The following is a 22982-nucleotide window of genomic DNA, read 5'->3' on the forward strand; positions in this document are numbered from 1 at the left end:
GGTAAACTTCCCACACGCAGAATTCCCTTAGACCCTCCTCAGTGCTCCTGAACCACGCTGGCCCAAGTCCTGCCTGTCACCTCCCAGTCAATCCCAGGGCCATGACCCGCCTCCCAGCCTCCCCACTCAGACCCAGCTCTCCCGGGTTCAGCTGTGGGCCCAGATCCAGGATGCAGCCCAGAAGTGCTTCCTTACGAAGGGGCCCTCAGATCACAGGTGTCCATCTATCCACACCCATGTCCACAGGGCGATAAAAGGGAGATTACATGCCTTAAAATGAGCTCAGTACCAGGATCCCAGGAAATGGACACTCATACATTGTGGGTCAACATGTCAGAACCAGAAAGGAGGGCAACTGGCCCGAGAGCTAGAGATGTCAATCAGAATTAAAGATGCCTATTCCGCTTCTTAGAATGTAGCCTAAGGAAACAAGTCTGCATGTGCATAGAGATACAGCTGTTAAGAAAATATCCACAGTTAGCATGTAATTTTTTTTAAAAAGCCAAGGTTTAGAAATATCTCAAAAATGGAATACCTTATTATTTTATATTTTAAGGTCGGCACCATGTGTATAATTTTCTACAGTACTGATAAAGATACAGCAAGGTCACTTAAAAAAAAAAAAACATGCCTAACTAAATTAGGAAGATCACCGTATCAAAGGTAAAGGAAAAGCCCTCTACCTCTTCTACTCGTAGACAAGAATCGTACTCATATCCCAAATAATTCTCACTGTATCCTAAGATTCAAAAGTAGAGAGAAAATACGGATGATGACATAAAAATTAAAAGGAAAAATGGTCTACAATCTTCTGCAAACTTTGTAGGCCTTTAAAACTGTTATTCATAGTTAAGGAATGTTCTGTTTGCTATGTCAGCCCCTCCTTGGTTAGGACACAGGAGTAAAAGTGCAGAGAATGGATCCTGTTTCTGTGTCCTAGATGATAAAGTTTTCATTTTTCTTCTTCTTTTCGGAGGTGCTCACACCTGCTTTCCTAGAAATGAGAACATTCCTTTTCAATGCCGTTGTCTGTTGCTCTCAGTTTCTGGACCACCACTTTATTAGGCCAGTGTTTCAGAAGGAGGGCTTTTTCATTTGCTTTCCTCCTCTGTCCCTTCGCCCTTTACAGCTCCAAAGAGAGAGAATGCAAACCATCTGACTTCTTTCCCCAAGACTCTCACTTCTGACACCCAGCCCAGATGCTACTTTCAAGCAATTTTAAGGAAGAGCAGAAGAGAGAAAAGAGGAAAGAAACTGCTTTATCTAACTCTAGCCATTAATTCTTTCCCCTTCGGTAAAAATTCTGAACTCCTCCAGGACTGAGCACATCTAAGAAAACCTGGATAACGCTGGAAAGCTCAAACAACAGTCAACAGCATTCCCCAACTGAGATCAAATATCTTGAAATAAAGGCTTAGTTATTAAGTTTACTCCCCAAAGGGGAGGTCCTCAAATATTTGCTGAGTGGAAAAAATAAATGAGGCTGAATCTTTCCTTATCGACAAGGTCCAAATGCCAATAAAAACAGTTCACTCTACAGAAGTGTGTTATATTCTGAAGTAGAACAATGAAATGGGGATGGGTTTAACCCATACAACTCTACTACCAAAATTTTATTTTTTCTTTATTCATTTACGGATCTATCTTTGCTGGAGGGGCTGGTGTTTAAGAAGAGACACCGCTCTATAAATATACAAGCACTTGGAAGGTCTTCTTCCCACGCTGGGGTTCTGAATAAAGAGGCACAGAACCAACACAGGGGTACCTGACTTTCAAGGATCACTACTCCTAAAAATCCAGACATCCAAAACATATTGGAGGGGATGATCTGCTTAATAAATAATTTACACTAAACAGGGTAAACTTCCGATGCGTATTTAAAATATTTTAACTACTGGTAACGATCACCTTGGATAATGGAACTGGGAACTAGCCTAACTTGGAGAAAGTTTTTCATAATCTGCTTTTTTTCTATGCTGTTGAGATCTTTCAGATAAGTACTGGTATTGTTTATAGAACTTTTATTTTTTTTAAGATTTATTTATTTGAGAGAGCGCGAGCACAAGAGAGAGAGCATGAATTGGAGGGAGGGGCAGAGAGAGGGAGAAGCAGACTCCCCGCTGAGCAGGGAGCCCGACACGGGGCTCGATCCCAGGACCCTGGGATGGGGACCTGATCTGAAGGCAGACGCTTAACTGACGGAGCCACCCAGGCGCCCCTGTTTACAGAACTTCTAAAAGCTGAAGTGAAAGGAAGAAAAATAAATCAATTCACAAAGAATTTTACACACTCACAAAATACATGTTTGTCCACCTAGGGTGACTTAATGAGGTCTTATATTCTTTCAGAATTAACAACATCGTAGACTCTGAAAGAAATAGGGAAATTTACAGCTGTTTGGAAAAGCACACAGGGGAAAAAAAAAAAACGAACAGAAGAATCACCTATAGCTGCACCCCCTTTCACAGCAGCAAAACACGGCCAGGGGTGCGTACGTGCCAGACACATGCTCCCCAACGCGTGCGGCAGCCGCTTTCCCCCACACAGCATTCTAGAGTCGGTGGAAACCCACAGATCTTCTGATCTGACTATCAGAAGAATGAGAAGACAAGCCACAGACGAGGAGAAAATATTTGCAAAACACATAATGTGATAAAGGACTGGTATCCAAAATACACAGTACAAAGAACTCTTAAAACTCAACAAAAACAAACAACCCAACTTAAAAATGGGCAAAAGACCTGAACATACACCTCACCAGAAACAATACACAAACGCTAAATGAGCATATGAAAAGATATTCAACTTATGTCATCAGGGAAATGCAAATTAAAACAAGAAGATACCACTACACACCTATCCAGTGGTCATTTGACATACAAAAATGAACTTTCGGGGCGCCTGGGTGGCTCAGTTGGTTAAGCGACTGCCTTCAGCTCAGGTCATGATCCTGGAGTCCCGGGATCGAGTCCCTCATCGGGCTCCCTGCTCGGCAGGGAGTCTGCTTCTCCCTCTGATCCTCCTCCCTCTCATGCTCTCTGTCTCTCATTCTCTCTGTCTCAAATAAATAAATAAAATCTTAAAAAAAAAAAAATAGTTAAAAAAAAAATGAACTTTCAATTACATACTATTCCAGTATATGAAAATATCATAATTTATTCTACTGATCCTTTATTGTTGGGCGTTCAGGTTGCTTCCAATTCTTCAGTCCTATAATTAATGTGGTAAGGCTGTCTTTGCATGTAAATCTGTAATCAACTCTAATTTTTCTTTTAGAATAAATTCTTATTAGTGGAATCCTTTAGTGAAAAGTTATGAACAGTTAATACTTGTGGAAAAAAAAAAAATTCCCCAAATGCCCTCCACCAGAATGGATGCTGACATGGCCTCCCACAGAAATACAGGAAGACCCTTCCCCAACCTCTACATCAACGGGAGGCATTTTATTTTTATTCTTTGATTCCTAATATGGTTAGAAATTTTCTCCACGTTTACCGGACATTTGTATTCTTTCTTTTTCAACTCATTTCAATAAGCTATTTGATGGAATTAATATATAATGCAAATATATATAATAATATATAAATATATAACATATAATATAAACATACATATAATGTTATATATAAATATATAAAGAGCATGAGTTGGAATCAAAAGCTCTGCATCAGCACTTACTGGATATGCCTGAGTGGGTGATCTACCTCTCCAGGCCCGCTTCCCACTTGTGAACGAGGATCAGAGTACTTACCTCAGAGGGTTTCTATAGGGATTAAAGAAGAGTACAGGAGGGATTTAGCAGAAGGTTTACTGCTTACCTAGCACATAGTAAACCCTCAATAAATATAATTTATCATTAATTATTATTAGCAAATATTTGTGAGGCACTAAGCTGGGCCCTAAGACCCCACACGGAACAAGGCAGACATGGTCCTTGCCATCATGAAGCTTATGGCCTACTGGGAATCAACCTCTTTTTTTCTTTTTTTTAAAATGTTTGCTCTTATTTTTTGTGTTGTGTTTATTTTCTTCCTGGTTCATTAGCATTCTTTCTATATTATCGGTATTAACCTTTTGCCACAGACAGCATATCCACTTTCCTGTTAGTTTTTCCATTTTGTGAAGCCGTTTCAATGTGCATAAATTCTTTTTTTTTATTTAGATGGACTTACACTTAGGAATCTTTGCTTAAAAGGAACAGATAGCTAAGGTAACAAGAAAGGGCAACTCACATACCGCTTCATGGCTGGGACGCACGTGGGAGGGGCAGAGGAGCGGGTCCCTGACAGCCCCACACCCCATCTAAAGGGCGTGGCTGCCCCCTAATGCTGGCCAGTTGTTGCCACGTAGGAATCTGAGTCCAGTGTTGCCAACGCTTCTCATTTTTTCAAGATAAACCAGAAATCTAGACTTGTAGGTAAATTTTCTATTTTAAAATTCTAGCACAATTTTCAAAAGATAAATTAAACAAGACAGAACAGTGTAGGTGAAATAGATTGCGTGTGCAGGTCTGCTCCAGCCAATTGGCCAAGTGCCTGCAGTCTCTGCTTTTAAGTCCTCGCTTTTCTAGGTCTCAAAAGACTTTTTTTACCATGAGATTAGAAAAATATCTGACTGGGGCGCCTGGGTGGCTCAGTCGTGAAGCGTCTGCCTTCGGCTCAGGTCATGATCCCAAGGTCCTGGGATCGAGCCCCGCATCGGGCTCCCTGCTCCGCGGAAAGCCTGCTTCTGCCTCTCCCACTCCCCCTACTTGTGTTCCCTCTCTCACTGTGTGTCTGTCAAATAAATAAATTAAATCTTTAAAAAAAAAAGAAAAGAAAAGAAAAGAAAAATATCTGACTATCAGAAGAATGAGAAGACAAGCCACAGACTAGGAGAAAATATTTGCAAAACACATAATGTGATAAAGGACTGGTATCCAAAATACACAGTACAAAGAACTCTTAAAACTCAGCAAAAAGAAAACAAACAACCCAACTTAAAAATGGGCAAAAGACCTGAACATACACCTCACCAGAAACAATACACAGATGCTAAATGAGCATATGAAAAGATATTCAACTTATGTCATCAGGGAAATGCAAATTAAAACAAGAAGATACCACTACAAACCTATTAGAATGGCCAAAATCCAGAACCCTGACAACATCAAATGCTGGTGGGCATGTGGAGCAATTCATCGCTGCTGAGAATGCAAAATGGTACAGCCAGTCTGGAAGGCAGTTTGGCAGTTTCTTACAAAACTAAACACACTCGGGGTGCCTGGGCGGCTCAGTCGTTGTGTCAAGTCATGGTCCTAGGGTCTTGGGATCGAGCCCCGCATCGGGCTCCCTGCTCTGCGGGGAGCCTGCTTCTCCCTCTCCCACTCCCCCTGCTTGTGTTCCCTCTCTTGCTGTCTCTCTCTCCGTCAAAATAAATAAATAAAATCTTAAAAAAAAAAAACTACACACACTCTTACTGTTAAGATCCAGCAACAAGGGGCGCCTGGGTGGCTCAGTCGTTAAGCGTCTGCCTTCGGCTCAGGTCATGATCCCAGGGTTCTGGGATCGAGCCCCACATCAGGCTCCCTGCTCCGCGGGAGGCCTGCTTCTCCCTCCCCCTTTCCCCCTGCTTCTCCCTCCCCCCTCCCCCTGCTTGTGTTCCCTCTCTCGCTGTGTCTCTCTGTGTCAAATAAATAAAATCTTTAAAAAAAAAAAAAAAAAAGATCCAGCAACCATGCTCCTTGGTATTTACCCAAAGGAGTTGAAAACTTCGGTCCACACAAAATGGACCTACACACAGATGTTTACAGCAGCTTTATTCACAATCATCAAAACTGGGAAACAACTAAGATGGTCTTCAGTAGATAACCAGATAAACTGTGGTACATCCAGACAGGGAATATTATTCAGTGCTAAAAAGAGATGAGCTATCAAAGCCATGAAAAGACATGGAGAGACCTTCCATGCACATTACAAAGTGAAAGAAGGCCATCTGAAAAGGCCATACATGCTGTATGATTCCAACTACATGACATTCTGGAAAAGGCAAAACTATGGAGACAGTAAGATCAGTGGTTGCCAAAGGCTGGGGGAGAGGAAAGGATGAGCAGGCAGAGCACAAAAGATCTTTAGGGCAATGAAATTATTCTGTATGATATTCTAATGGTAGGTACATGTCATTATACATTTATCCATTTATACATGTACAACACCAAGAGTGAATGCTAATGTAAACCATGGACTTCGGGTGATAATGATGTACCAACATAGATTCATTAACAGTAACAAATGTACTGCATGCTGGTGGGACATGGGAAGAAATCTCTGTACTTTCCACTCAGTTTTGCTGTGAACCTAAAACTGCTCAAAAAATAAAATCTATTACAAAAATTTTTTAAAAATCTGATATTTCTTCTAGTTAATTTTTTTTCTTTTTCCTGTTTAGCAGTCATTTATTCATTTGGAATTGAAGTGACGGTGAAAGGCAGGGTTGTAACTTTTTTTTTCAAATAGTTGACCAAGTGTCTAGCACCCTTTACTGAATACTCCATCCTGTTCTTTTTTTTTTTTTTTTTAAGATTTTATTTATTTATTTGATAGAGAGAGACAAAGTGAGAGAAGGAACACAAGCAGGGGGAGTGGGAGAGGGAGATGCAGGCTTCCCGCTGAGCAGGGAGCCCGATGCGGGGCTCGATCCCAGGACCCCGGGATCATGACCTGAGCGGAAGGCAGACGCTTAACCGACTGAGCCACCCAGGCGCCCCACTCCATCCTGTTCTTAATGATTGAGTATACACTTGCCACTCCAATCTGCCCAATGGTCTGCCCCCACCTTCATCCAGTAATTGTATCACCTCCCCGCCTCCTTGGGCACAATTCCTCTCCGAGGGTTCCACGTGATTCAGGTGGGGCTGCATAGCAGAGCTAGCTGGAGTCCCGGACAGGAGCAGCCATGGGTGACCCTGTTAGTGCAGCATCTCATGGTCACGGCCCAGGGATGGTGCCATGACCACATGGTATCCTTCCTTAAGACTTTACATACTGACACCAAGGAAGGTCATTTTCTTCTTTGACCTTAGGCTGTAAAAATAGAAGCCTGGAAGTATCAACAACCACACCTCCTTTTCCTCTAGCTGCAGAAAGGAGCCCATCAGCAATAGGAGAAAGAGGAGCCAATCCTGAGAAAGAAGCAAAGTCAGGAGAGAAAGGGCATTTGAGCTTCCTTGGGAGTCACTGAAGCGAGTATCACCCCAAGGGTACTCCAGGTACTTGACAAAATAAATGCCTTTGTTTTCTGTTTAACCAAGATGATTGATTTTCTTTCTCTTGCACTTGAAAAAGTCCTGATTTATACACAAAGCCTTTGCCTATATATTAAACTGTTAAGCACAGTTGGGTCAGGTGTTCAGCTTTCTTTTCAGATCTACTGCTATTTCTATCTATTCTAGGGCTCAGATTACTCTTTAAAATTCTTGTATAAATCTATAAATAGTGGATAGTACAAAAACCAATCCTTCCCCAAACTCATCTTTGGTTTTCAAAAGGTTCTTGGCTATTCTTGCCTATTTATTCTTCTAGATGCTCTTTAAAATCATTGTAACAAATCACTCTCCCCCCTCAGAAAAAATTCACTGGGATTTTTATTTGAATTACATTAATTAAAAAATTAATGAGTTGATTTAACCTCTTCAAGTCTTTTATGCCACCCACTGTAACATTTTTTGTTTTCTTCACATTTCTCGCTTTTTTTTTTTTTCCAATTATTTTGGGAGTTTTGATACTCTGGTAAGTAAAATCTTTTTCCTTTTTTAAATTATATTTTGTTATACAGAAAAGCTACTGGCTTTTGTATGTTTATTTCATAGCCAATCAGACGATTTTCTAGCCCTACTTTCATGGGCTAGAATTACCAAGATAAGACCAAATAATACAAATAATTAACAGACAAATTTCATTTAAGGCTTCCCCTGATAAAGTTATTTTCAATAAGCATGTGTTACACATTTTGCCAAAATAAAGCAACATGGTAGCTTTTTTTCATGATGCCAATGATGATGATGATGACTAAAGTAAAAGCTACAACTCTAAATATGTGGCCTCCCTCTAAACAAATTTTGTGAACAAGCCAGTAAAATACAGTAACAAACAAAAATGTTTAAAATCAAACAGAAACCCACAACCCTCATCTTAAAAAAAAAAAAAATAAATTAAAAGTTGGTTAACCGCCTCCCCCCCACCCCCCGCCATTCCCAACTAAGTAATTTTCTTAACAGAACAGCAAACAAAACAAAGCAGAAACAATACATCTGATACTTTCATTGAGCGGCCAACCAGCATACCACAGGAAGACGTATTTTTTGGATGGGCATAATATTTAAAACACTGATTATAAAAATGATCTGGACCCTACACTGTTTCATCATGTTAAATCTCTCAGACCAGACCTACTTTAAATACATTGTCTCATTTACCACCTAACTTCTCTTAAAAATCTGCGTAAGTCATTAGCAGTCACATCTCTCTGCAATGCACTGTGAAATTCTTCCACACTATTTCTTCCACTCCAAAGTGAGGCCTGAGATGATTACTATTTTAAGAGTATTTCTAATATGTCTATACTGGGCCACACAGAACTTCATCATAATAATGCTTACTCACCAACCTTGTAAAGACTCTCACTAAATTTATCACTAATCCCTGAAAACAGCTTAGAGTTTTTAAGACCTACAAACAAAATAAGAGATCTATTAGAGCCTACGAAATTAAAATGTATGTATTACATATACTTTTCATACATATACATTTTTTGGAAGACACTATGAGCACTTTGATAATTTTTTTTTTTTAAGATTTTATTTATTTATTTGACAGAGAGAGACACAGCGAGAGAAGGAGCACAACAAGCAGGGGAAGTGGGAGAGGGAGAAGCAGGCTTCCCACCTAGCAGGGAGCCCGATGCAGGGCTCGATCCCAGGACCCTGGGATCATGACCCGAGCTGAAGGCAGATGCTTAACGACCGAGCTACCCAGGCACCCCAAGATTTTTTTTTAAAGATTTTTAATTTATTTATTTGACAGAGAGAGACACAGCGAGAGAGGGAACACAAGCAGAGGGAGGGGAGAGTGAGAAGCAGGCTTCCCGCCGAGCAGGGAGCCCGATGTGGGGCTCGATCCCAGGACCCTGGGATCATGACCTGAGCTGAAGGCAGACGCTTAACGACTGCGCCACCCAGGCGCCCCATAGCACTTTGATAATTTTAAAGAGGGCCTGAATATAGTAATAAAATAATGCTTCACTTAGTCTTCATTAACAGCAGATGAAATATCTAAGTATTGCCAGACTTTCCTCTCTACATGCTAAAACTTTAATAATGATAAAAATATGCTATGTTACCACACCAGGCATAATTTAAAGCTCTCCTTCTGTTTCCCGGTCTCTGGGCCATCACGTGCACACCCGTAGCTGCCCAGCAACATTTGGAACAGAGTGGGGTCTGAACGCAGGCTCTGCTGCTTTGCCATCAGCTCATTCTTACTGTGTCATTCTGCCTCCAGCCCCTTCTCTTTCAGCTCCTATTCCACTTAATACAGGCATTAAAAAAAAAGTAAACTCACTGAGAGATTAAGGGTTTCTCCAAAGAATCAAGTTCCCAGGTCTGGTGCAAGGCTCTGAGAGCTACACTACTCTGATAGGACAAGCGTGCCCTTTGGAGGGGGGCCTCGCCTCAACAAAGCATCTTGCCTCTGTATGGTACTTCACCTTTTTCAAAGAGTTCTTATCTATTCCCTAATTCAATCATCTACAATAATTCTGCGAGGCAGGCTTGCTAGAAGTAACTCTTGAACTAGAAAAAATTTTTTTTTCTTAACAGAGAATCATTTCCCTAAGCTCACACAGAAAATCAACAGCAGAACCAAATCTGAAAAACAGATCTCACTGGAACATGCCAACCTTTAGGATCGCAGAGGTAAAATTACTTTCAAATTCCAGCAACGAGTTTTCCAGCTGAGTGACCTTTCCAGAGTTACCAACTTCCCTCAGTCTCAGGGCCTGCATCTGTAGAACAGGGATGGTACCGCCCACCCAGCAGCTCCATGAGGCCCCCAGCCCACTGCCTGGCACCTGGTACACTTTAGAGTCCTACTGACCCCAGGCTTCAGCTGCCTTGGGACTTTGTGCGTGCGTGCGCACACACACACGCACACACACACAGGCAATGAGAGGGTATGACCAGTCACTTCTCTAAGACAGGTCTACCCAAACAGCACAGTCACTTAATATGGCAGCCACCAGCCACCCCGCCCCCATCCTTCAGACCTCCCTTAACCCTCCTCATCCTACATTCCCACAAACACTTATGGAAGGTGACGATGTGCCAAGCACCGTGCCCGAAGTTAGTCGGATCACTTAATCTTTGTTACATAAGACATACATGCCATCTGGGATTCTAGGATCTGCTACTCTGCGCTTACTACTCCTCCTTTCCAGAAGCCTAATTCCGTCAGCCCTTGGTCCTTTGCCGGGACCAAAAGCTAACTCCAAAGTATTTCACCACAAATAACCCAAGTATCACACGGGTTCCACACCACCTCTAATATCTACTAACCCCTCCGTACCACAGATCCACAAACCACACCCAGAGGCCAAACCCAGCCCACCCACTTCCTGCTTTTATATAGCCCACAAGGTAAGAATGTTTTTATATTTTTGAAATGGTCTCAAGTCCAAAGACAAGTAACATTTGGGAACAGGTGTAAGTTATATGCAATTCAAATTACAGTATACATACACCAAGTTTTCTTGGAACAGAGCCATGCTCGTTCATTTATATATTGTTAGTGGCTGCTTTCATGCATTACAACAGCAGAGCTGAGTAGTTGAGACAAAGACCTTAGAACCAACAAAGCTTAAAATATTTACTATCTTTACAGAAAAACTTTGCTGACCCCTGCTCTATATGTAAGTTCCATAATCTCTCCAAGAGTAATTTGATAGATCAAGTCTACCAACTTACACCATTGTACTGCTGTGCATTACTTTGTCCATGACTTGGGAGGTAAATAAAGCTATGCAGTTAGACTTAAAATTTTTAGAAGTACTATAGTAACAACTGTCTCCTCAACATCTTCCATGCTCCCAACCAAGTTCATGTCAAAGGGTCAACTAAGATCATATTTGTTACTTATTTAAAAAAATACTTAATGGTAACAGCTATGTGCTTGTGTATACATTGAAATTTAGATATATTAGAATTGAAAATAAAATTTTCAAGTAGCCATTAGGATGGCACCTATCAAGAAAAAACAACAACAACAACAAAAATGACAGCACTGGCAAGGATGTGGAGAAATTGGATCTCGTATTACTTGTGCTTTGCTGATGAGAATGTAAAATGGTGCAGGTGCAATGGAAGACAGGATGGGAGTTTCTCAAAAAGTTAGATCTAGATTTACCATATGATCAGCAATTTTACCTCTGAGTATACAGCCAAAAGAACCAAAAGCAGGGATTCAAAGATACTTGCACACTCACATTCCTAACAGCATTATTAGCAATATTCCAAAGGTGGAAGCAAACCAAGTGTCTATCACGGATGAATGGATAAAAACATGGTATATACATGCAACAGAATATTCTTCAGCAATTAAAAAGGAAGAAAATTCTAACATGGGCTATAACATGGATGATCCTTGAGGACTTTATGCTAATTGAAATAGGCCAGGTACAAAAGGACAAATAGGATTCTGCTTTTCTAAAGGATCTAGAGTAGTCTCTCTCATAGAGACAGAAAGTAAAATGGTGGTTGCCAGGGACTGGGGGCCGGAGAACAGAGAATAGGTAGTATTTAATGGGTACAAAGTTTCAGTTGGTGAAGATGAAAAAGTTCTAGAGACAGACAGTAGTGCTGATGATTGCACAACAGTGTGAGTATACTCAATGCCACTGAACTATACATGCTTAAAAATGATTAGGGTGCCTGGGTGGCTCAGTCGTTAAGCGTCTGCCTCCGGCTCAGGTCACGTTCCCAGGGTCCTGGGATCGAGCCCCGCATCGGGCTCCCTGCTCAGCAGGGGAGTCTGCTTCTCCCTCTCCCTCTGCACTCCCCCTGCTTGTGTTCCCTCTCTCGCTGTGTCTCTCTCTGTCAAGTAAATAAATAAAATCTTAAAAAAAAATAAAAAATAAAAAATAAAAAAATAAGAATAAATAAAAATGATTAAAATAGGGGTGCCTGGGTGGCTCAGTCAGTTAAGCATCTGCCTTTGGCTCGGGTCATGATCTCAGGGTCCTGGGATTGAGCCCCGCATTGGGCTCCCTGCTCCGCGGGAAGCCTGCTTCTCCCTCTCCCTCTGCCTGCCGCTCCCCTTGCTATGCTCTCCCTCTCCCTCTGTTGAATAAATAAATAAAATCTTTAAAAAAAAGGTTAAAATGGTAAATTTTAAATTATACGTTATTTTAACATAATTTTTAAAAATTCAACTAACCCAGAGACTTGTCATTAATACAATATGATATAGCCAATACAATGGATATAAAAAGGAATATAGTGATTTATGCTACAACATGGATGAACTTTGAAAACTAAGTGAAAGAAGCCAGTCACAAAAGACCACTTATTAAGGATTCCATTTATTTTTTTTTAAAGACTTTATTTATTTGAGAGAGCAGAGTAAGAGAGAGAGTACACAAGTGGGGGTGGGAGGGGGCAGAGTGAGAGGAAGCAGAAGACTCCCCACCGAGCAGGGAGCCCAATGCAGGGCTCGATCCCAGGACCCCAGGATCATGACCTGAGCCGAAGGCAGACGCTTAACCGACTGAGCCACCCAGGTGCTCCAATGTATGATTCCATTTATACGAAATGTCCAGAACAGGTAAATCCACAGAGACAGAAAGCAGATTATTGGCTGCCAGAGGCTGGGTGCAAGGAGGGGAAGGGGAGTGACTTCTTAATGAGTATGGGATTTGTTTGGGGATAAAATGTTCTGAAACATTTGGCAATTGTTGTACAACAATTCCACTGTGAATTATATACCACTGAACTGTACCCTTAAAAACGTTAATGACGGTAAATTTTATTTTTGCGTATTTTACCACTATTTAAAAAAAAAAAACCATTAAAAACAGCACTGTTCAGAAAAAAAAAAAAATCTCCAACAGCTCACTTAGACATCATGTAGTTAATCAGCAGAGACAAGTCACTGAGAACTAGGCCCTATCCTACTACCAATCACAGCAATTTGTTATTTCACATAAATGCTATTAGTCTAGCCAAAAAACAAAACAAAACAAAAAGGGCATTTTCTTAATAAATATAATTCTCTGGTTATTTCTTGACACAAATTTAGAAAACTATTACATTTTTAATAGAAATATTTCGTCCCGGCCTGGAATTAGAGTAGGGCACTACTTCATGTCATGCACAGAAGAGAACAGCTTGATTTTAGGTGCTATATATAGGAGTTCACACTAATAAGAAACGGGTTACACACAGGAACATCGGAGAGAGAGCATGAAGGTGATCTGACAGGGCCTCAGTTTGTGTCTTAGTCTTTGCCCCCAGACCTGCCGAAGAAGGGAGAGGGTCTTTCCTCAAGAAAGCATTAGGAAAAATGAGTTCCAAGTAGAAACAAATACCAAAGGCACTTACAGTCAAAGGAAACTAAAGGGTGTTTCTTCGCAGCTTTGTCACCGTAACTCACTTCCAGTATTTTTAAAATCACACTGGCAGCGTCACACTTTAAATAGGGACAACTCAGTGGAGAATTTCACAGTCAGAAGACACGGTATTCAAGGGTCATGTTAACCACATCAAACAAAACTAATGTAGTAAAAGCCAACTCAACAGATTCTTGGCACTAAAATTATTTGTAAATACATGTATCATGATCTAAGATGAAGAACAGAAGCTTTGATTTTGGTTGCATTCAAGGGAAAAAGCACTAAGATAAAAACACTAAAAATAAGCAAGAAGAGAAACTGAAGTTACAATAAGACTAACTAAAGTTGGGGCGCCTGGGTAGCTCAGTGGGTTAAGCGTCTGCCTTTGGCTCAGGTCATGATCCCAGGGTCCTGGGATGAAGCCCCAAGTTGGGCCCCCTGCTCAGCGGGGAGCCTGCTTCTCCCTCTCCCTCTGCTGCTCCCCCGGCTTGTGCTCGCTCTCGCTCTCTCAAATAAATAAAATCTTTAAAAAAAAAAAAAAAAAGGAATAACTAAAGTTAATGTGATTAAGAAAAAGACATGGACCGCCCCTAAAGGGAAAGAACCCTAACCACCATCTTCCAGGACAGCAGAGGCATTTCAGAAGGGAGACCGCACTGAGATGCCCTCTAAACTGTTCCTACAGAAAAAGAAAAACAAAAAGGCAAAACAAGCTCCTCTTGCCAAACTTGAATGTCAGCCTCCCTACCTTAATTGTTTGACCTTGAGGGGGAAAAATTAAATTTACAAGCAGCCAAGGAAATAAAGCAATGTTTGTTAAACACTGCGAAATGGGTCTTAAAATGGGTCTGTGGACACTTCTCCCAGTCCATACATTCTCCATGAGAATTTTTAAATTGTGTGTTTCCATTTCAGTATTACTCTAAAAACATGAACATAAGCCTGTTCTGGATCATCCAGATGCTTCCCTGGAAACAGAGAGCTGCCCAGGGATTTCCCGGCCCACGTGTGTGCTGTTGTGTTTACCATCGGGCTAAGGCCAAATAACAGGATTTTAATCGGTCGGTACTAACAGTCAAGAACAGAGTTAAGAACTGGTAAGTATATAATGCACATATACCAGTGAATGGTCAAATGTCACCCCTGTGTAGTTTCCTTGTTTTCAGAATAGAGAAAAGTGGTGAGAGAACAGAGCAGTCACATGGCCAGGTAATACAGGCATTCCCAAAGAGCCCCCAACACCACAGCAGACCGTACTGTATTCACACTGAGTGTACAAGTTGAGTAAAAACATCATCTGTCCCATAAAATTAATTTTAATTTTACTGGTTTTGTCATTTTATCTGTAATCTGTTAATCTGTCTTGTTTTTATAATCTTTTAAGCATAAGAAATGTATCCTTGTGTGCATTCTTACAATAAAAATAACTTAAGCTCCTGTACACCAAGGGCACTCTATGGTGGAAGAAATCTTATTTAAAAAACAGTGCTGGGGAGGGGCGCCTGGGTGGCTCAGTCAGTTAAGCGGCTGCCTTCGGCTCAGGTCATGATCCCAGGGTCCTGGGATCGAGCCCCGCGTCAGGCTCCCTGCTCAGTGGAGAGTCTGCTTCTCCCTCTCTCTCTGCCTACCTGTGCTCTCTCTCTGTCAAATAAATAAATAAAATCTTAAAAAATAAATAAATAAATGAAAATAAAAAACAGTGCTGGGGAAAGATCCAAATGGACATTTCTTCAAAGAAGATACATAGATGACCAATAAGCATATGAAAAGATACCCAGCATAATTAAGTTACCGGAGAAAAGCAAATCAAAACCACAAGATACTATTTCAACCTGGTAGGATGGCTGTTATCAAAAAGAAAAAGAAAAAGAAAAAAAATAACAAATGTTGGTGAGGATGTGGAAGAATCAGAACTTCCCTGCACTGCTGGTGGGAATATAAAATGATTTAGCTGTGGTGGAAAATAGTCTGGCAGTTCCCCAAAAAGTTAAACACAGAATTATCATTTGATCCAGCAATTCTACTTGTAGATATAAATCCAAAAGAACTGAGAGGGGTGGGGGGTGGGGTAACAGGGTGATGGACATTAAGGAGGGCACGTGATGTAATGAGCACTGGGTGTTGTATACAACGATGAATCACTGACCTCTACCTCTGAAACCAGTAAGACATTACACGTTAATTGACTGAATTTAAATTAAAAAAAGAAAAAAGAGCTAAATCTAAAAGAACTGAAAGCAGAAACTCAAGATACTCATACACCGGGGCACCTGGGTGGCTCAGTTGGTTAAGCGACTGCCTTCGGCTCAGGTCATGATCCTGGAGTTCCTGGATCGAGTCCCACATCGGGCTCCCTGCTCGGCGGGGAGTCTGCTTCTCCCTCTGACCCTCCTCCCTCTCATGCTCTCTGTCTCTCATTCTCTCTCGCAAATAAATAAATAAAATCTTTAAAAAAAAAAAAAAAAAAAGATACTCATACACCAATGTTCAAAGCATTGTACACAACAGCCAAAAGGTGAAAACAACGCAAATGTCCATCGACAGACGAATGGATAAACGAAATGCAGTCTGACTATACCGAGAATATTAGTCGGCCATAAAAAGGAAATTCTAATACATAAAACACAGATAAACCTTAAAGACATTACGCTAAGTGGAATAAGCCAGCTACAAAAGGACAAATGCCATCTGATTCTCCTTATATGAGGTACTGAGAATAGGCAAATTCATAGAAAAAATAGAATACATGGGGCGTCTGGGTGGCTCAGTCGGTTAAGTGTCTATCTTCAGGTCAGGTCATGATCCCAGGGTCCTGGGATCGAGCCCAGCGCCCAGCTCCCGGCTCCCCGCTCAGGAGGGAGTCTGCTTCTCCCTTTCCCTCTGCCCCTCCCCCATTCGTGCACACGCACACATACGTACACACCCACACACTCTCTCTCTCTCTCAAATAAATTTAAAAATCTTTAAAAATATGTAGAATAGGGGTGCCTGGGTGGCTCAGTTGGTTAAGCGACTGCCTTCGGCTCAGGTCGTGATCCTGGAGTCCCAGGATCGAGTCCCGCATCGGGCTCCCTGCTCGGCGGGGAGCCTGCTTCTCCCTCTGACCCTCCCCCCTCTCATGTGCTCTCTCTCATTCTCTCTCTCTCAAATAAATAAATAAAATCTTTAAAAAAAAAAAATGTAGAATAGAGGTTAGTTACCAGAGGCGGGGGAGGGGAGAATGGGAAATAACTGTTTCATGGTACAGAGTTTCCACTTGGGATGACAAGAAAGTTCTGGAAATGGATAATGGTGATGGTTGCACAACAGTGTGAATGTACTTAGTGCTACTGAATTGTATGCCTGAAAATGGCTAAAATGGTAAATTTTATGTTATGCATATTTTATCACAATAAGAAAAACTTAGTAACACTGGATATCTGCCAAAAATATTTTATGAAGATCATAATTTGAGACATACTGCTACAGAGTTAGAATTAAAAATTAAACTATTTATGTAATGTTTAAAAATACAGGCATAAATTATATATATTGCTATGGACATAAACACAGAAGCATAAAAACGTGGATAGAGAGGACATATATCTCTTTGCCTTGCAAGAGCAGTTACCCCTGGGAAAGGAGGGAGGTAAATGGGAGGTGTACCAAAGGGTGTTCAAGCGTATCCAAAAAACTATATTCCTTAAATTAAAAAAAGGAGGGAGGGAGGAAAAAGAAGTCACATTTGTTAAACCCAGTACTCAGGGGCTCACTATGGCACTTTGTATCCTCTCTACACCTTCAAAGTAGTTACTAGTAAAAATCTGAAATGACTAAGAATCCAAAGTTTACATAATGAGGAGTTAAAACTTCCCTCCACCATTCTACACAATGAATAAGCAGACAGCCCACTGACAGGCCATGTTCCCCGGCAAGAGTACCTCTACTTTCCTCCTCTCTCTCCACAGATCCAAGACACCACCAACAGCAATCAAGAACTGTCAGTCAGCATTCACTAGCCAGAACGACCTCTCGCTCTGAGAACACAATGGGTCCTACAATTCTTGCTGGCCTCCAAGTTGCAAGTTAAATAAACACTAGTTCCCATTAGAATTCATGTAAAAACTGCAGCATTTTTACCAACGAACAAGTAAATTCCTATCAGGCTAATAATACAGTTAAGACTGTTTCGGGGCACCTGGTGGCTCAGTCAGTTAAGCATCTGACTCTTGCTATCTGCTCCGGTGTTGATCTCAGGGTGGTGAGTTCAAGCCCCGTGTTGGGCTCCATGTTGGGCGTGGAAGCCTACTTAAAAAAAAGACTTTCATCATCACTTACTGCGGGTAACTGAAAATAGTCACTAATAAAAACGTGAAAGCAACTGCAACTTTTGCCAGTTTATATCAAGACTGTACAAATAAGATCAGGGTGGAAATAACCCAAGTCTTCCCCCACACAGACACATATGACTAGGTCTTTCCTTCTTCTTAGCTGAAACACTATTTCTATTTCACTACTAACACTATTTCATACTCTGCAAGTATGGGAGATGTGAAAGCATACCAGGTCAAAATGACACTAAGAGGGGGGCCTGGGTGGCTCAGTCGTTAAGCATCTGCCTTCGGCTCAGGTCATGGTCCCAGGGTCCTGGGATCGAGCCCCACATTGGGTTTCCTCCTCAGCGGGGAGCCTGCTTCTCTCTCTCCCACTCCCCCTGCTTGTGTTCCCTCTCTCGCTGTGTCTCTGTCAAATAAATAAATAAAATCTTAAAAAAAAAAAAAAACCATGACACTAAGAACCAAAAGGGGAAAACTCCTAGGTGTCTACCCGAGAGAACTGAAAATGCAGCCCCTGCAAACACTGTTCATAGCAGCATTATTCACAATAGCAAAGAACTGGAAACAACCCGTGTCCATTGACTGCTGAATGGATAAACACAATGTGGTATATCCATACAATGGAATGTTACTCAGCCACACAGAGGAACAAAGCTCTGACACATGCTACGACATGGATGAACCCTGAAAAACAAGGCAGACACCACACACACTGTAGGATTCCATTTATAGGAAATGTCCAGAATAGGCAAATCCACAGAGACAGATAGTAGACTGCTGATTACCTACCGAGTTTTGGGGAAAGACAGAAAGTAACTAATGGATAGGAGGTTTCTTTTGGGGATGATGAAAATGTTCTAAAACTTATTCTGGTGATGGCTGCACAATTCTGTGAATGCACTAAAAGCTATATCAACTGTCCATCTTAAATGATTGCGATTTTTAGCTCAATGAGGCTGTTATTTAAAAAAAAAAGGTGGGGGGGGGAATAGGACAAGCTGCCATCACAGCCCTAAAAAGATTCTGCCTTGATTTGTATGCTACCACAAAGCACCATAAGAGGAATAGAAAAGGGGTGCGTGGGTGGCTCAGAAAGTTAGGCGTCTGCCTTGGGCTCAGGTCATGATCTCAGGGTCCTGGGATCGCGTCCCATGTCAGGCTCCCAGCTCAGCAGGGAGTCTGCTTCTTCCTCTTCCTCTGCCTCTCCTCTGCTTGTGCTCTCTCTGTCTCTCTCTCTCAAATGAATAAATAAAATCTTAAAAAAAAAAAAAAAGAGGAATAGAAGAGTCTTAAGTCAATAAAAAGAAGATTTAGAGACCCAGGTAATGAATGACTTATTCAAACCAAATCAAATCACCACCTGACATTTAAGTTAGCACGTGGGCCAAGGGAACGGACAATTTGTTACCCTTTTTGAAATACTGAAAACACTTGCAGACCACATTCTATCAGGACCCCCAAAGTGTCTAGGAATCCCAGGGTCACCATCCAAGGCCACTGAGAGAGATTTTAATGTACAAACAATCTAATGCTAGCGTCCAGTAGCTTCTGCACACGTCACTAGAGAGTCCATGAATCTGCATCTGCCCATCTAAGCTCTCTCCTAGGCACTGCTGGTTTCACAGGACAATCTTCAAGCATCCACAAAAGGTAAAAACACCACCACCACTACAACCCCACAAAAACCTCTTTTTACGCTGAACTTCCTTACCAGTGAGCGCACACTACATGTCCTTAAATTCACAATTACTTAGGGAGCCTTGTCACATTCCATGGAAAGATACACAGACCCGGACAATTCTTGGGCATTCTTCTCCCCTGTACGATGCAACCACCCATCTCTGCAACGCCTCAATCCTTTACCTTACCTCGCTCCTGGTCATGTGATCTTCTGGCCAAGGACAAACAGCCACTGTTCTGAGTCAATGGTGCCAAGTTCACCATCGCCTCACTTTCAGATAAGAGAGTGATAAGCGTGAGAAAAGTGAAAACATTAACAAACTAGTGCAACCTCAGAGCAGAACATCAAAACAACACACTTTACACAGATGTCAAAAACACCAACACCCGCGCCACAAACCCATGGGGCAAAAATCTCACAACCACTGCCCCAAGACAAAAACAGATAAGATGATAAAGTCTAATCTACTTGGTGCGGGAGAGAAGAGGAGCCGGAGCGGCCTTCAGAAAAGGGGTAAAGTTCCCTTCCTTCGCTGTTAGCCACACAATCTTCCTGGCAGCATATAAGAAGAAACCCAGTGTGGGGTGCCTGGCTGGCTCAGCTGGTAGAGCATGTGACTCTTGATATCACGGTCCTGAGTTCAAACCTCACACTGGGCATGGAGCCTATTTAAAAAAAAAGAAGAAGAAGAAAAAGAAAGCCAGCGATCTTATTTTGAGGAACACAGATGGAGACAACAGCTAAAAAGCAAACACCACTTTGTGTAAGTATGCTTCCAATGCTTTATTCATGACAGAAAATAGAAAGTGAGTTCAATGTCCAACAACAGGGTAGGGGAGAGCCTAAGTAAACCCTGGTATGGTCCCATAGGAAAATATATTTATCCCCCTCCAAAAAAGGCTACATTTGTAGACAACGTAAATACATGGAAAAGACCATGCAAAATGTAGACTGGGGGAAGTACTAAGAGCATGCATGTTGATGAAAATTACTTTTATTTTTTTAAGGCGGGGAGGGGCAGAGGAAGAGAGAGAGAACAGGCGTGGGGCTCGATCCCACAACCTTGAGATCATGACCTGAGCCCAAATCAAGAATCGAACGTTTAACTGACTAAGCCACCCAGGCACCCCGATGAAAACTATTTTTTTTTTTTAAAGATTTTATTTATTTGACAGAGAGAGCAAGGGCAGGAACACAAGCAAGGGGGAGTGGGAGAGGGAGAAGCAGGCTTCCCGCGGAGCAGGGAGCCCAATGCGGAGCTTGATCCCAGGACCCCGGGATCATGACCTGAGCCGAAGGCAGACGTTTAACCAACTGAGCCACCCAGGCGCCCCGAAAACTTTTTTTTTTTTAAGATTTTATTTATTTATTTGACAGAGAAAGACACAGCGAGAGAGGGAACACAAGCAGGGAGAGTGAGAGAGGGAGAAGCAGGCCTCCCGTGGAGCAGGGAGCCCGATGCGGGGCTCGATCCCAGGACCCAGGGATCATGACCTGAGCCGAAGGCAGACGCTTAACGACTGAGCCACCCAGGCGCCCCACCGAAAACTATTTTTTTAAATGGATCTTTTACAGTGACACAAATAAGAGTTTATGGAGACTAGAAAACAGTTGATACTTTATAATGAAGAGTTTCTTTGAAATGGCCATGCTTGTTATTTCATAGTCAAACTGACCAAATATACAAGAAAAATTATTTTACACACAACCTAAAGTTTCTAACACTATTACAATAGGCAAGCACCAAAGAAAATGCAGAACACATCAAATTCTCTTGGTATTTCTTGCTGTTTTGACACAATTATTCTGGCTACCATTATCTGTTAATCATCTTCACATCACTAACCTAATTCAGCATTTTTTTCCAGAATGTTTCCAAGTCAGCACCCAGCACATTGGCACGGGGCACACAGTTATTAGCAGACATTATTGGGGCGGGGGGGGGTCTGCATAGCAAACCCAAAAGACTCTTCATGTTTATGACAATTACAAACAAAAAGCTGACATTTGCTCTGCTATTTCGTGTCTTCACTCAAATCCCTGCAAGTTCAGTGACGCCCAGCAAATTCTCCTGAGTCAACTCCATCAGCTTCTGCAGCGCGGCCTGGGCCGAGGACGATTTAGCACTGAACCATGCAGCCCCCACCCCCCCACCCCGCACCAGCAATCTCACAGCACACGTGCACATGGCACCTTGCCCAAGAATGCTTACCACAGCCCTGGAAACAGCCTCTGTGTTCATCAATAGGAAAATGGCTTAAAAAATTATGGTACAGCTTTACAGCTGAATTCTACATAGCATTTACATGAACACGTTTCCAAGCAGAAGTTACAAAATACTATGTATTTTCTTTGGTTGGCTGACCTGATAAGGAAAAGTTCTGGGGGGATCCACAGGACACTGGAAGCCAACACACCCGCCGAAGAAGAGGCTGGTGCTAAAGAAGGGCAGTCACGTGGGACTCTGGACTTTTCTGTAACACCTTTAGTTTTTAAAAGGAGAGTAAATACATGCCTTACTTATATAATTACAATTTAAGAAAAATCTCTGGGTCATACAGTATATATGCTTTATCTAATATTCCATTAAGGGGATTCCAATCTATATGAATGCCAGGTGGTCTGAACCTAAGTGAAGGCACACCGTCTTCACATTTAAATACACAAATATTCCCCTCTGTACCTCTCCAACAATATGCTCTTCCTCGCTTAAAAACAAATGCAGACCCCCCCCACAAAAAAATATGGGGGAAAAAAGCGCTTTTAGTACAAGACCAAATTTCTTGAAGATCTTACACATCATCTCAAATTCTTTAATAAGCATTTTTACTTTTAATCCAAAAAATAACAGCATTACAAGGCCTGAGCCAACCTTCACTTCATTAAAATGATGTCTGTTGCTCACGTAACTATTCTGAAATTGTTTCAATCACTTGGTCTGGTTTTAATCAACACAGAAGAAGTAGGGGGGAGGCACCACCTCCATCACAGCCTCAGACAATTTCCAGGACCAGACTAGGAGTCCCTCTACAGCAGTGGGGTTTTAGAGTTCTGAGCTCCCTAAGGGATTTTGGGAATTAGCCAGTTCTGGGAACCCATGCTTTAAACGATGCTTTAAGCAGTACTCCTCAACCTGTGCTGCATATGATTATTACTTCTTACAGCAGGATGTGAAAGCCACCCCTCCCCCCTGCAGGCCTATTAAATCAGACTCTGAAGAGCGGGCTCCAGTCATCAGAATTTTTTTTTCTCATTTCCTTAGGCTGAGAACGCTGCTTTGAAGTAACGGGTTTAGGAGTTCCTCTTAGAGAGCTCGTTAAGCAGAACACCATTATCTGCATGGGCTG

The 22982-nt window shown here is 41.8% G+C and overlaps 1 protein-coding gene across 2 annotated transcripts in view; it reads right to left on the bottom strand.

Annotated features, from left to right (window-relative positions):
• The window catches only part of TENT4B (terminal nucleotidyltransferase 4B), a 72218-nt gene that overhangs the window by 27194 nt on the left and 22042 nt on the right, over positions 1-22982 (bottom strand). The gene's annotated exons all lie outside the window — the stretch shown is intronic.

Source organism: Mirounga leonina, unplaced genomic scaffold, assembly GCF_011800145.1.
Source record: "Mirounga leonina isolate KUSES-001 unplaced genomic scaffold, KU_Mleo_1.0 Mir_180, whole genome shotgun sequence".
In the NCBI taxonomy this organism is placed as follows: domain Eukaryota; kingdom Metazoa; phylum Chordata; class Mammalia; order Carnivora; family Phocidae; genus Mirounga; species Mirounga leonina.